Source organism: Phyllobates terribilis, unplaced genomic scaffold (genome assembly GCF_046119375.1).
Source record: "Phyllobates terribilis strain yellow unplaced genomic scaffold, ASM4611937v1 Scaffold_8__6_contigs__length_399053987, whole genome shotgun sequence".
Taxonomy (NCBI): Eukaryota; Metazoa; Chordata; class Amphibia; order Anura; family Dendrobatidae; genus Phyllobates; species Phyllobates terribilis.
The window spans coordinates 289,042,913-289,056,349 of NW_027362768.1; positions in this window are offsets into that span (position 1 = coordinate 289,042,913).

The window sequence follows — 13,437 nt, forward strand, 5'->3', positions numbered from 1 at the left end:
CTGCCCCAGTTAATTGGGCCACCAGGATGCTCACTTTTTGCTCTTCTGTGAGGGGGTACACCTGGAAGAGGCTATCCAGCTTTTCTCTAAAGTCATGCAGGGTATGTGACTCCCCTGAGTACTGGGGTAGCCAGGCCGCTCCCGGGATATAGGGCATGGTGAAAGGCATGACTGCAGCAGCGGTGGCGCTGGCGGGGGTTGAGGCAGTGAAGCTCTCCTACGTATCCGACATCCTCCTCCCCCCTAGTGGACCGTGGCCTACCTTGCGATGATCCTCTTCCGTAGGCCGCGGCTCCACAGTAGATCGTCAGGGTTGAGGACCTTCCGTCGCGCTCCTGTGACGTCGGCGTCTGCTGGGCTCCTTCCAGGACCTTACGCGACGTCCGGACGTGAGGCGGGGCTTCAGTTCTCGCGCGCTTTCGGAGTCCACGCCCCTCTTCTTCCCGCGCGACGTCTTCAAGATGGCGTCCAACGGCGGGAAAACTCCACGGAAGGCGGGAAGAAGGCTGAAAATGGCGCCGGATGGCGGGAATCTTCACTGATGGCGGGAAGAAGGCTGAAGATGGCGCCGGATGGCGGGAATCTTCACCACAGGTAAGTTTGAACAGTCTTTTTCAGGCACGCAGTACCCGGTGGTTGCGGGCACGAAATCCTGCCGACTACGCCAAAAGTTGACGCGCCCCTGGGCCTGTGTCGCGCTGCGTTGCGCACGCGGGAGCTTACCCGGAGCCGGATCTGTTGAGGGTTGTAGTCTCGTGGCGGTGACCCGGTCCGTGCCCAGGGAGTCAAACTGAGCGGCGATGTATCAGCAGTAGATGTTGGACGACTACGCCACCCGTTGAGTACAGCTAAGGAGCTGCTGCTGCAGGGCAGACCGCTGAGGCCGGTGGTAGGATTGTGCAGCGTGATAGTATAACCCCCAACGGGAGGGGTATGGCCTCAGGGCAGCCGACGTGGATGATGGGGGTAGCAGGAACCACTCGGAGACGGTACGGTGTAGTTCAGGGTCTTTACTGGTGACAAAGATAGACCCTCCCGGAGTACTGGCTAGCGATTGGGGCCTGGTCAGTCCTTGAGCAGATGGGATCTCCCCTGGCCAGGCGGAGTTGTAGGCCTCCCAAACTAACTGTACTCTTCTGGCTACCTTGCTAGAGGCGGGTATAAGTAGCCCACGTCCCTCAGTGTACCGTGTGGTGCTCACCCGTATGGCCGGTGACTCGGGGCCTTCGGGTTTCTTGGCCAGAGGACCTGGAATCCCCTGCCTGACGGATTCTGCTGCTGGGTAGGAGTTAGTCCCCACAGCCTCGGACTCCGGGTCCGGTAAGAAATCTTCTCAGTCAGGGCGAGCTCTGCAGCTGCCAGCCCCTGACTCCTTGTAACACTGCTCCCACAGAGCTCCTGATGTTCTGTTCCTATATTTGCTTCTTTTCTCTGTCTCTACTTCTTCTCTACTCACTAACCCTGCCTCAGCCCCAGTTTTATATAGGGGAAGTTCTTCCCCTCCCAGGACTGTGCAGGAGGTGTGGCATGCATAGGATCCCTGACCAAGAGACCTCCCACCTGCTCTCAGACGTAATATCTCTATCACTGTGGCAACCAGACCCCTGGGGTGTCACACATATGTCCAAGAAATGGAATGATCTCATCCATAGCTCTAGAGACTTCTAATGTCCATTCTCAATTGAGGTGAGCATCATCTTGTGCGAACCACCCCGACGCATTTCTTCAGATTGAGTCTTCAGGGGGAACAGAGGTTCATAAATTTCCACTAAGGGGCAAAAAAGGTTTCCCCTAAGTGGCGCTGCGGGAATTGAAGAAGGTTGTTGCAGCATGCAAACCCAAGAATGTTAGTGAACTGGAGGACATTGCCTATGTGGAATCGGCTAAGATTCCTCAGGAACACTGCCAGAAAGTGGTTTCTGGCTATTCATCATGTTTGCAGCAGGTTATAACAGCCAGAGGTGTTCTATTAAGTATAAAGACACTTGTCATGAAGGGGGTGGAATAAATCTGAGACTGCAGTAATTAAAAGTGACAACTTGATCCTGATTCATCAAAGTGTTTATGCCAGAATATTGGTGTAAAACACCTTGAAGTGTCACAAAATTTTGGCATTTTCACACCAGTTTTGGGCAGCTCCTCCAAAATGGGCAAAGCTGAGGAGGAGCCAGGACAAGGCATGGCTACGCCCAACCATCAAATTCTTCAAAACTGCAGGCATTTCTTACTCCAGGGATGTTATTCCAGTGGCTGACTGGAGTAACATTTCTGACGAGGCGCACGCCACTGATAATATACTCCAAATTCATTAAGTACTGTGTGTCTCTTATTGAATTCAGTGTATCTTATTGCTGCATGCCCCTCATTAAGTCTGGTGCACGAAACGCCAGTCTTAATCGGGGCCTTTGTGTTGAATTTGGAGAAACCACTTTGTTATATTAGTCGAGTTCTGGTATGTCAAATGATCTTGGTCTATTGGTTTATTGCAGACAGCAGAAAGTTTGTCAATTTTGCTGATAAGGCTATGAGCCCACGATGCAGAAATGCTCCGGATTTTTCCTGAGCGTTTCTGCATCTCCCTGGCAGAAAAAACACATGCGGATTGTACATGCGGATTGTACATGCGGATTGTACATGCGGATTGTACATGCGTTTTTCCTGCCAGGGACAAGCGGATGTGAAGCGTTCTTCACATACATTTCCGCATGCGGGTTGTCAAGCGCTTTCCAAGCAATTTTAGCATCACTTGGAAAGTACTTGTCAACTTGATCACACTATATAAATCCATGCAACCGGCATGGATTTATATAGTGTGACCGTAAAAGAATGGTAAAAAATAAATATATACTTACCTTCTGATGGCCCCCGGTGTCCTTGTCTCGGCTTGCCAGCAGCTCGCGGTAGACTAAAGGACCTGCCGACGTCAGCGGTCGCGTGACCCGTCACATGACTAAATGACGTCACCGCAGGTCCTTCAGTCCACCGCGAGCTGCCGGCAAGCAGAGACAAGGACACCGGGGGCCACCAGAAGGTAAGTATAATATTTATTTTTTATTTTATTCTTTTTTTACAGGTACTATGGTACCCGGGTCCGGAGGAGAGTCTCCTCTTCTCCAAACCCGGGTACCATCCGCACATTGAAACTCATGGAATCCGCATGTACAGATGTAGTGATGCGGATTCCATGTGATCTAATGCAAGTCAATGGCGGCGAAAACGCAGCGATTCTGCAAAATAATTGGTAGTGCTGCGGATTTTTCCGCAATGATAATCCGCAGCGGAAATTTCCGCAGCATGTGCACAGCACATGCGGATTATCATTGGGGAACATGGCAGGCCTTCTACCAAGCGTGTTTTAAGCGTTTCTGCAGCGGAATTGCCGCCTAAAACTGATTAGCAATGTGGACTGAACAATTTTTATTGCAACTGTACGTACTGATGACCCATCGTTATTGGAGTTAAAGGGTATGTAATATAGATAGTGATGTTGAAAATTAAAAAAAAAATCAAAGATTTAAACAATAGGTCAGTTAAGGCACAGAATTAGCAATTAATATACTTAACTTTATTTTTTTATTAACTATTTTCAAGAGAATGTGGGAAAAACTGTTTTTTTTTTGCTGTGTACTTTGTAGTAAAAGTAACGAGTTAACTTTATTCTCTAGCGTGGTGCTAATATGATGGTATATGTGTATTTTTAAGTTTTTTTTTTTTTGTACTATAAAAACTTGTTTAATGGCATAAATGAGTCTTGTCTCCATTTTCACAGAGTCCCTCCATAGATACCTTGATTAACCCCTTCTCGACATGTCGCGTGTTGGGTGGCTCAGGATCTGAGCCTGTTCCATAATCCGGATGGTTGATAAGCAGCCCCAAATCAAGTACCAAAGAAATTCAAGCTGTCCTGCAGGCTCAATGGCAGCACAAACTATCCGTTCACATTTGAATGAAGTGAAACGCTATGGCAGGAAACCCAGGAGGACCGCACTACTGACACAGACATATAAAAAAGCTAGACTCCAGTTTGCCAAAATGTACGTGAGTAAGCCAAAATCTTTCTGGGAAAGCATCTTGTGGACAGATGAGACCAAGATAGAGCTTTTTAGTAATTCACATAAATCTACTGTTTACCGATAAGGGAATGATGCTTACAAAGAAAAGAACACAGTACCCACAGTCAAATATGGTGGAGGTTCAAAGATGTTTTAGGGTTGTTTTGTTGCCTCTGGCACTGGGTGCCTTGATTGTGGGCAAGGCATCATGAAATCTGAAGATTACCAATGGATTTTAGGTGGCAATGTATTGCCAAGTGTCAGAAAGGTGGGTTTGTGTCGTAGGTCATGGGTCTTCCAGCAGGACAATGACCTCTAACATACTTCAAGAAACTCCCAGAAATGGATGGAGACAAAGCGCTAGAGAGTGGAACACCTGTGGAGAGATCTTAAAATTGCTATTGGGAGAAGGCACCCTTCAAACATGAGAGACCTGGAGGAGTTTGCAAAAGAAGACTGCTCCAAAATTCCAGTAGAGAGGTGTAAGAAGCTTGTTGATGGTTATAGGAAGCGATTGATTACAATTATTTTTTTCCAAAGGGTGTGCAACCAAATATTAAGTTGAGGGTGACAACAATTTTGCCCAGCCAATTTTTTAGGTTTCGTGTGAAATTATGTCCCATTTGCCCTTTTTTCTCTGTTGTTTTTTTTTGTGTTGTTCTAATACACAAAAAGGCAATAAACATGGGTATAACAAAACATGTGTAATTGCAGTAATTTTCTGGGAAAAATATTTCATTTTCTGGAACAATTTCAAGGGTGCTTACACTTTCGGCAATGACTGTATGTGCTGTTATGGGGTCCCATTTGTTTTCAAATTGCTCCCCCAAAATGCAATCGTTAGGGTGGTGGTGGATTACCATTAGTGTTGAACAAGATGATTCAAAGGACCCTAGTCCAGTGGCCATGTTTGTGCTCCATTACGACCAGACCAGACTGATGCGAACTTCCTGCTACTAGCATCATCCTGAGCACCTCTTCTGATTAGTAAGGCCACTCAATGTCTTGACTATGTCATGAAGTGCATTGCGCCACATTGTCATGACAGTACGGGACCTACTAAGGAGAAGAGGGACCGAGGATACGAGCAGATAGTAGGAAGTTCACAGTGCTCTGGTTCGGGCATCGAGGATCAACTTGGCTGCTAGACAAGGATCCTGCGAATCGTTTTTTTCAACTCTAATGTAATGTGGCATGGGATGGGAGCTGTGGGCGAGGAACTCGTGTTTTACGACCCAGCATGCTACATCAAAATGGGGGTTCTGGTTGGGTGTGTGGACCTTGGCTGTGATGACGAGACGCCCTTGCAGACCACATGGTGCCATCGTTTTCGGCCAGCTAGGACCAGGTGTTGCAGAGTTCAATGAGAGAGACCACAGTCTATAAATAAACATATTTTTACTGAAAAATAATTTCTGAGGAACTATATACAGCAGATAGTAGGCATTCATCTTCGTGGACGTTTCAGTTATGACATGGTACATTATCATACACTTCTTCCTCTCTCTTCCTGGAGTCACTCTCGCTTTCTGCTTCTCTTATCTCTTCTGTCTCAACACAGCCCAACACACTACCCCGGGAGTCTCCTCGTCCTCAATAACGGCACTGCAGTCCAGCAAGCAAGAGTCCTATACTTGCATCTGTGGTTCCGCGTCTTACTCCCCTTATGAGAGTTTTCAATGCCAATATGGCTGCTACTTAGCTTTTCGCTCTATTCACGCCTCTTGACCACAACATGGGGCTTGTCTCTTCATTTCGCTCGTCCGTCCGTCACTCTGTCCTGGTACCCCACATGCATTCAGCTCTGTACCGTTCCGCTAGGGTTCCTGCCCCAGGCCCTGATACTTCTTACTTTCCTCTCTTTTACTCTGAACCAACTCCGGACAGCTACACCCTCTTCTGTAGGATGTTACTATCTGCTTGGTCATCTCTCTCTTTTTGCCACAGGACACCCACTGCACGCCGTTCTGCTTCTCAATCAGGACTGAGGTCTGCTACTACTGCAGGCTCATTCCTATCTGACATTTAGTGAGTCCTGCATTGAGCAGGGGGTTGGACACAATGACCGTGGAAGTCCCTTCCAACTCTAACATTCTATGATTCTACCCGGGCTAAGCTCCATTGTACCTTTACTTAGCCCTCCTCTTCTCTGGGCTAGTCCCACCTGTTAACTTTGTCTCTAAAGGCTACCTAGTGCTGGGCGACACTTCCACCTCCTTACACAAGTTACAATGGTAGCTGGGGGTCGCCATCATTATCATCTTGAAGCCCACCCTGGGCTCTTTAATTGCACTGTATACTGCAATGCCAACGTCATAAGTTCAAGTCCCCTAGTGGGACTAAAAATATGTAGAAAGAAGTTAAAAATGTAAACAAAACCCCTAATTTAAATTGTAACTTGTTTCAGGAGAACAGTTGAGTGTCTGTGTCTGCCTTTAGCTCCTCCTGCCTCCTCTCCATAGAATATAATGAGCATTCTCAGTAATGGGAAAATCTGTCAAGAGTGAATGATCAGTCCAGGAGAATGAAGAAGCGGATTTCTCTGATAAGATATATTACAAATTTTCTTATTTTCATGTGTACTATTGATTTACGAAATAAAAATTTAAATGTCGGTTACTTTCTAAATCGCCCCCTTTTTTCCAATCCGAAAATAAAGTAATGCAATTGTTGTCGCTGTATCTGTAAAAGTCAGATCTATCACAACATAAAATGATTTAAAGAATAAAAAGAACAAAAAAAATAGAAATTACAAGATTGTTGTTTTTCAATTACTAAACCTTGACACAGGTCCTTCAAGGTGAAAAATAAAAAAAGTTACGGGTCTCATAAAATGACACAAACCAATTATATTTTTAACAAAGTTCTTAATTTTTTTAAATCAGTCAAACTTTACTACTTTCTTACAAGTTTTGTATCGCCGTAATCGTAGCCCCCCCCCCCAAAAAAAATGTTTTTGTGGGTATTTAAATTACAAAGTAAAGTAAATGGTGTCTTCAAAGGCACAACTCATCCCATGAAAAACAAGCCCTAGTATGGTGTTGAAAAAAAAAAAGCTAATGGAAGAAAAAAACAAAAAATTGCTCCTACAGGAAAAGGTTAAGGAAAAATATTTACTAGTCTTTTGCTACATTTATTCCCTAAACAAAATGCATTAAAACCTGCAAACCCTGCATCGAAACTGTAATGACCTTGTAAATATGTCCTTGAGATGTCTTTTTCTGCCAAGCTGTTCAAAATCCTTTTAAACAATCCTATCCATTTCCTGGGAAAGCTGGGTATCAAGACGGACAGCGGCAAGTGTCATTCTCCAATATTATGCTACAATTAGGAGCTGCTGTGAGCCACTAACGTTGTGTAGTTTTTATGCTTTTTTCCATATAGTTCTAATAGTTTAGGATCCTTTCCTTGTATCGAAATGGCCCCATGATGTGAACCTGGCAACAATAATAACCGTGGACCCAATGCCGGACATCTCAAGGAAGTAACAATAAGGATATCCAAAATCAGGATAAAGGTCGGTCCTGAAGGTCGTACCCCGTTCTGTGCCGTGTGACCCTTGTGATGAATGATTTATATTGACACAAGATTGGCTGATTTATGTGAGCACGGGCTCCGCTTCCATTGCGCTCTTGGTCACGTTGTAATCAGAGGGCTTTAGAGCCCGTGCACTGTAGGGTTGTGTGTCTTATTGGCAGTAAGGGATTGAAGCTAATTGTAACAGACTAATAGGATAAGGGATCTGGCTGCTAGGCAGAATTGTAGCTGCCTAGCTTGCAGTTTTCTTCTGCAACCACCAGAAGGCAGCCTTATTGTTACATCCTTCACATCAAATACTTCAGCCTTGTAAACTGATGTGTGTGCAATAGCGGCACTGCTCGGCTGTTAGGGCTGCACAGACACAGACGTACACATGTAAATGCTACATGTATTAGAGATCCCTGTGTACGTTCAATCACATGCACATCCATCTGTCTTTCTAATTAAATGCAGATGCACACAAGCATTTTCTCGTTTGCATTAGTAATGTCATTTACAGGCTGTACCTAGGATATGTCTCCATCACAGGAGCAGAAAATGAAGTCATCTGTCCGACTGGCCGTGGCAATCTAATGGCTCGCATCTGACTTGGCTCCCAATATTTAGATATTGTTTGTACAGAGGAGATAGAGACACTGCTGTGCCTACACCGCTCGTTTACCACAAGATCGAATCAAAGACGCGTGATTGAACATTAACACTTCCATGAATGGGAGTTTTCTTGACCTCCCAATCTTTTTGCAGAGCTACATTCTTAATAGGGTTGGCTGACAGCTCTTAATAGTGCTTTCACGGACAGGCATTCTGTAAGCCACTTCATCTAGCAGATACCAGGGGGCACTCCAGTCTTCATTTTTTTGTCACTGTACCGGGATCTTGACTTAGACAGGGACCACTGGACTGAGTCCATGAAGTGGCAGGGGGCGGTCAAAAAACAGCATCAATATTAAGAGGTCAGGGATAGGGATAGAATAATCAGGCAGAAGGACAGTCTAAACATGGACAGGGTTTCAGAAATGGGGTTCTACCAAGAGCTGAATAACAGGCATGAACCAGAGTAAGTATAAACTATAACTGGTAACTCCCAGCAGCATGCTGATTACTCCTGTTGAACAGCACACACAGGCGTGAACCAGAGTAAGTATAAACTATAACTGGTAACTCCCAGCAGAATGCTAATTACTGCTGCTGGACAGCACACACAGGTGTGAACCAGAGTAAGTATAAACTATAACTGGTAACTCCCAGCAGCATACTGATTACTCCTGTTGAACAGCACACACAGGCATGAACCACAGTAAGTATAAACTATAACTGGTAACTCCCAGCAGCATGCTGATTACTCCTGCTGGACAGCACACACAGGCATGAACCAGAATAAGTATAAACTGTAACTGGTAACTCCCAGCAGCATGCTGATTACTGCTGCTGGACAGCACACACAGCGGTGAACCAGAGTAAGTATAAACTATAACTGGTAACTCCCAGCAGCATGCTGATTACTCCTGCTGGACAGCACACACAGGCATGAACCAGAGTAAGTATAAACTATCACTGGTAACTCCCAGCATTATGCTGATTATTCCTGCTGGACAGCACACTCACCAATACTGCAACCCTAGTACCTGTGCCGCTCAGAGTTTCTGACCAATACGTCTCCTCCAGAGCTGCCTACAGAATGATTACAGCATGGCCTGGTGACAGAAAGAGACATCACAAGAGCAGCTACAGGTGGAGATGTGACAATTCTATTGACTTAGAATCGGACTATGAGGTTTCCAATTTTGTTACCATAAAGAAGATGACAGCAGACTGAAGTATTCTGGTTGTCAAAAAGAAACAGAAATCAGACACAGCAAACCTTTAAAGGATGGTCTTTAGGGATGAGCAGACCCGTGGAAGTTCAGGTTCTTGCACCCGATCTGGACTTTTCTTCGAAAGTTAGATTCAGGTACCAGAACTGTACTCGAACATTGTACCAGAACATTGAAAATAATGGGAACCCGAACTTTTGAGCTGGGAAATTATCTCTCTCTCCTTTCGAACTTTCTCCGGAACTCTGAACATTGCAACGGACTTCCGGGAGAAGTTTGTGTTCGACGTTTAGCACCGGACACGATTGGCCAGTACAAACCCCAAACTTTTAAGTTTGGGTTCGCTCATCTCTAGTTGTCTTGTCTCCTGCAGGAGCGCATCACTCCCTAGGCTTCCTGCTTGCTGGGGGGACAGTGTGCTCCTGCTTGATTGACGATTCACACTAGCGGCATCGGCAATGTACCGTTTCTAGCTTGAACAGTGCCCTACAGATGCTGCTACATAAAGTATCCTTGCGTTTGTAGCATCAGATTAGCGCAGTGGTGATGAAGCTGGCCAAGGTAGAAAAGAGCTTGTAGGCGCAAACAGCAATACAATTAAAAACGTCTCTATTCTTGTAAATACAATGGTTTTTTAATAAGTAATTTGCAAAGTTGCAGGAACTTTGCAATCTTACCTATTAATGAACATGAGAATAACTCTTTAAAGGTATTGTACTATAAATAATATTACCTATTCACAGGATAGAAACATAGAAAAGTAGAGTTGGAAGGGACCTCCAGGGTCATCTGGTCCAACTCCCTGCTCAATGTAGGATGGGAGTTGGACCAGATGACCCTAGAGGTCCCTTCCAACTCTACGTTGATAGATGATAAATTTATTAAAACTAGGGGTCTGGCTGCTAATCCCTAGACCGATCCCAAGAACAAGAGTTCACAGTACTGTATGAGAATGGAGCTGTAGTGAACACATGTGACCACCATTCTTATATTCCTATTGATAGTGAATAATGTGGTACATGCCCACTAGTGCTTAATTCACACAGAATACCTGTACAGTAGATGGGCATATATCCAATGTGTACAATTTGCATGTCATTTCTAAAGTGGATCTCTCGGCAACAGAGCAGCATCTATGTTTAATAAAGGCATGAATTCACTTGTGTTCTTATAATCCGCCCACATATTGTTTTGGGGGCAGAGTGAGCTGACAGATTCCCTTTAATATTTTTAAATGGTGAAGGAAGAGGCATTGTAAGACCCATTCTTCCTGCCTGGAAATTAATCTGCATAAATTAAAGTGTTACACATATTTTAAAAGCTAAAATAATAAATCAGTAAATTTATTTCCATGTTATGATGTGATGACTTATTGCTAGGATAAGTCATCGCTTCATGATCTATGGGAGTCTGATCTTCGGGACTCCTACTGATTCCAAGAATGAAGAGGCGGAAGCCATATGCCAGAACTGTCTATGATGGGGCTAACCAGATTTGCCAACTCTCTTATACTGTAATGTCTTGGAAAGCTCCTAAAAAAGGGAGAACCTCCCAAAATCACAGAAGACTTGCTAAACCTTCCGGACACTGCTTAAATCTTCTTAAACCTCCTGGAAAGCAGGTTTTCTGCAGGTTTGGCAGTGCCGAAATGTACACTCAGAGGGCCCAGAAGTGGCTTGGGTAGAGAATGTGGCCAGAAAGAGATCCAGACTATAAGAAACACTTTTAACGAGGCACTTGGCACAAGTATTTGGACTAATCCTTTACCTGATAAAGTGCAAAGATAATCATAATTTAAACCTTAGTATACTGTGCGAAGTTGTGGTCCCAAATTTCTCTTTTCATTAACATTAACATTCCATAGGGAAACCATATGTAATATAGGGTATGTCATTGGAAAACTATTTTCCTACGTCATCCATATAGAGCTTCCTGCATATACAACCAGACTTAAAGGGGTTGTCCAATTTGAATTATTTTTACAAAATACAGCTGTACTTACTCCATTTTTCACTCTCCACCTCTTGTTTTTAATATGTCTGCAGCGGTGACATCACATCAACATCACTTCACCACTGCAGCCAATCACTGGACTCAGCGGTGATGCCAATGTAGACAGTACCAGACCCCTGAGCCCAGTGATTGGCTGCATTGGTCATATAATATTAATGTGATGTCATGGATGCAAGCATGTTCTCAAAGACTGGAGTAGTAGTGATGAGCTGACACTAGAGCGGTAGACAGCTGAATGCGTTATCTATATCTACAAGAAGGCAATGGAATAAAAAATGTTTAAACCAGACAACCCATTAAAAGGGCTTGTCTAGAATATGTTCTCTGAAAGAGATCCAATTTTTTTAGCGCCCTGCAGATATGTGGATGAAGTGGCTGCATACAACCGAGGATTATCAAAGGGTCTGTTTACACGGGCCGACCTGGGCCCTAAAGGACGCCAATCAGCTGCTTGTTTGCTGATCGGTATTTGCTTAATGTTCTTGCACAAGCCGACCATCTTCAGATGTGTCCTGAATGATCTGAAATACTGTAGATTGTTTAGTATAAGGTGCCATTGTTCTTGGCAGCGCAAGTCCTGTTTACACAGAAAGATGTGGTGCTGAGAACGATAATTTTTTTGTACAGCATAAAATATCATTTCACCAAACAAGCATTTTGCTTGCTGGTCCGGTGATCGACAGTCTGTTTAGACTGTAAGATTATAGTGAAACGAGTGTATCTAGGAACACACATTCACAGTAATTTGTAAATGGACCTTAAAAGGGTTGTCCAAGCTGTGTGACTGCAGACATGTGAATCCTCACAGCGCACGTGGTGCACACTATCAGGATTACCCGGAAGATGCAATTCGCTTACTTACAGCCACAATCCGACTAGACGTGTCCAGCTTCGCTCAATTCATTTGTATTGTGAGGCCACGCATATCTACTCGGTATGTGACCACATATACGCAAATCGCATACTTGTGGTAACACGCTTGCCTGCTCCCAGCAACGGAGAATCATGACAGCGCACATTGTGCGCCCTGTGAGAATTCACAAATCTTTAGACTTGCACCCCAAGCCTGGACAACCCTTTTAAGGATGACAACCCCTTTAAATGACTTTTGCTACTAGGATCTGTGAACTAGACTGACCTCAGATAGTGTGTTTTACAGAGCTTCACTACTACCATATAAAAAGGTTGAAACTCTAGAAACCCTTTAACCCATTGCACCACTGAGCAAACATGTAAAGCAGTAATGTTCCGAGCTTCTTGGCTTCCATTCCATTTTTGTTGTGTTTGAAATAAAAACTGTATGTATTTCTGATGAACTTGTATGAACTTTGGACAACGCTATTTTCTTGGAAGGATCTCCTAAGAGTAATCTCATTACAGGATGATCACTGCTGGATTCTTCAGTTGTCAGCTGAAATGTGATGGAAAGTTGTGCAACAAGTGTCCAGCAAACCTGCAGATCCACAAGATGAAGCATTGCACAATTCTCAATGAGTGTTGTATTATGCAAGACCGTGCAGCCTAAAAAGAAGGTTTAGGGGCGATTTAATCACTATGTACAAATATATGAATGGACATGCCAGTGATCTGAATATTGGTCTTTTTACTCCTTCTAGGAAAGCTTTGACATCACCGGTGACTTTTATCATCACAGTCAAGGATTCTTTACAGTTAGGGCTCACTCACGCGTCAGTTTTTCACGTACGAGTTCTCTCCGTATTTTTCACAAATAGAACCCACACCCGTTATAGTCTATGGGGCTGTTCCCATGTCCGTGTATTTTTGCAGATCGAATGGTTCGCACCAAAACATAGAGACAAGTCTGAATTTCATTGATCCATTGATCAAACTCTCCAAATGCAAATCTATGGGCTCGTGAAAATATTGGATGGCGGACATCGGACTCGATTGCCATTCTTGTGCTGTCCGATTTTCAGGTTCATTTGATTGGAGGAGCTTGAGAAAACTTCTTGTATGCAAAAAAAATGGTGAATCTCTGATGATAAAAACTGATGCAC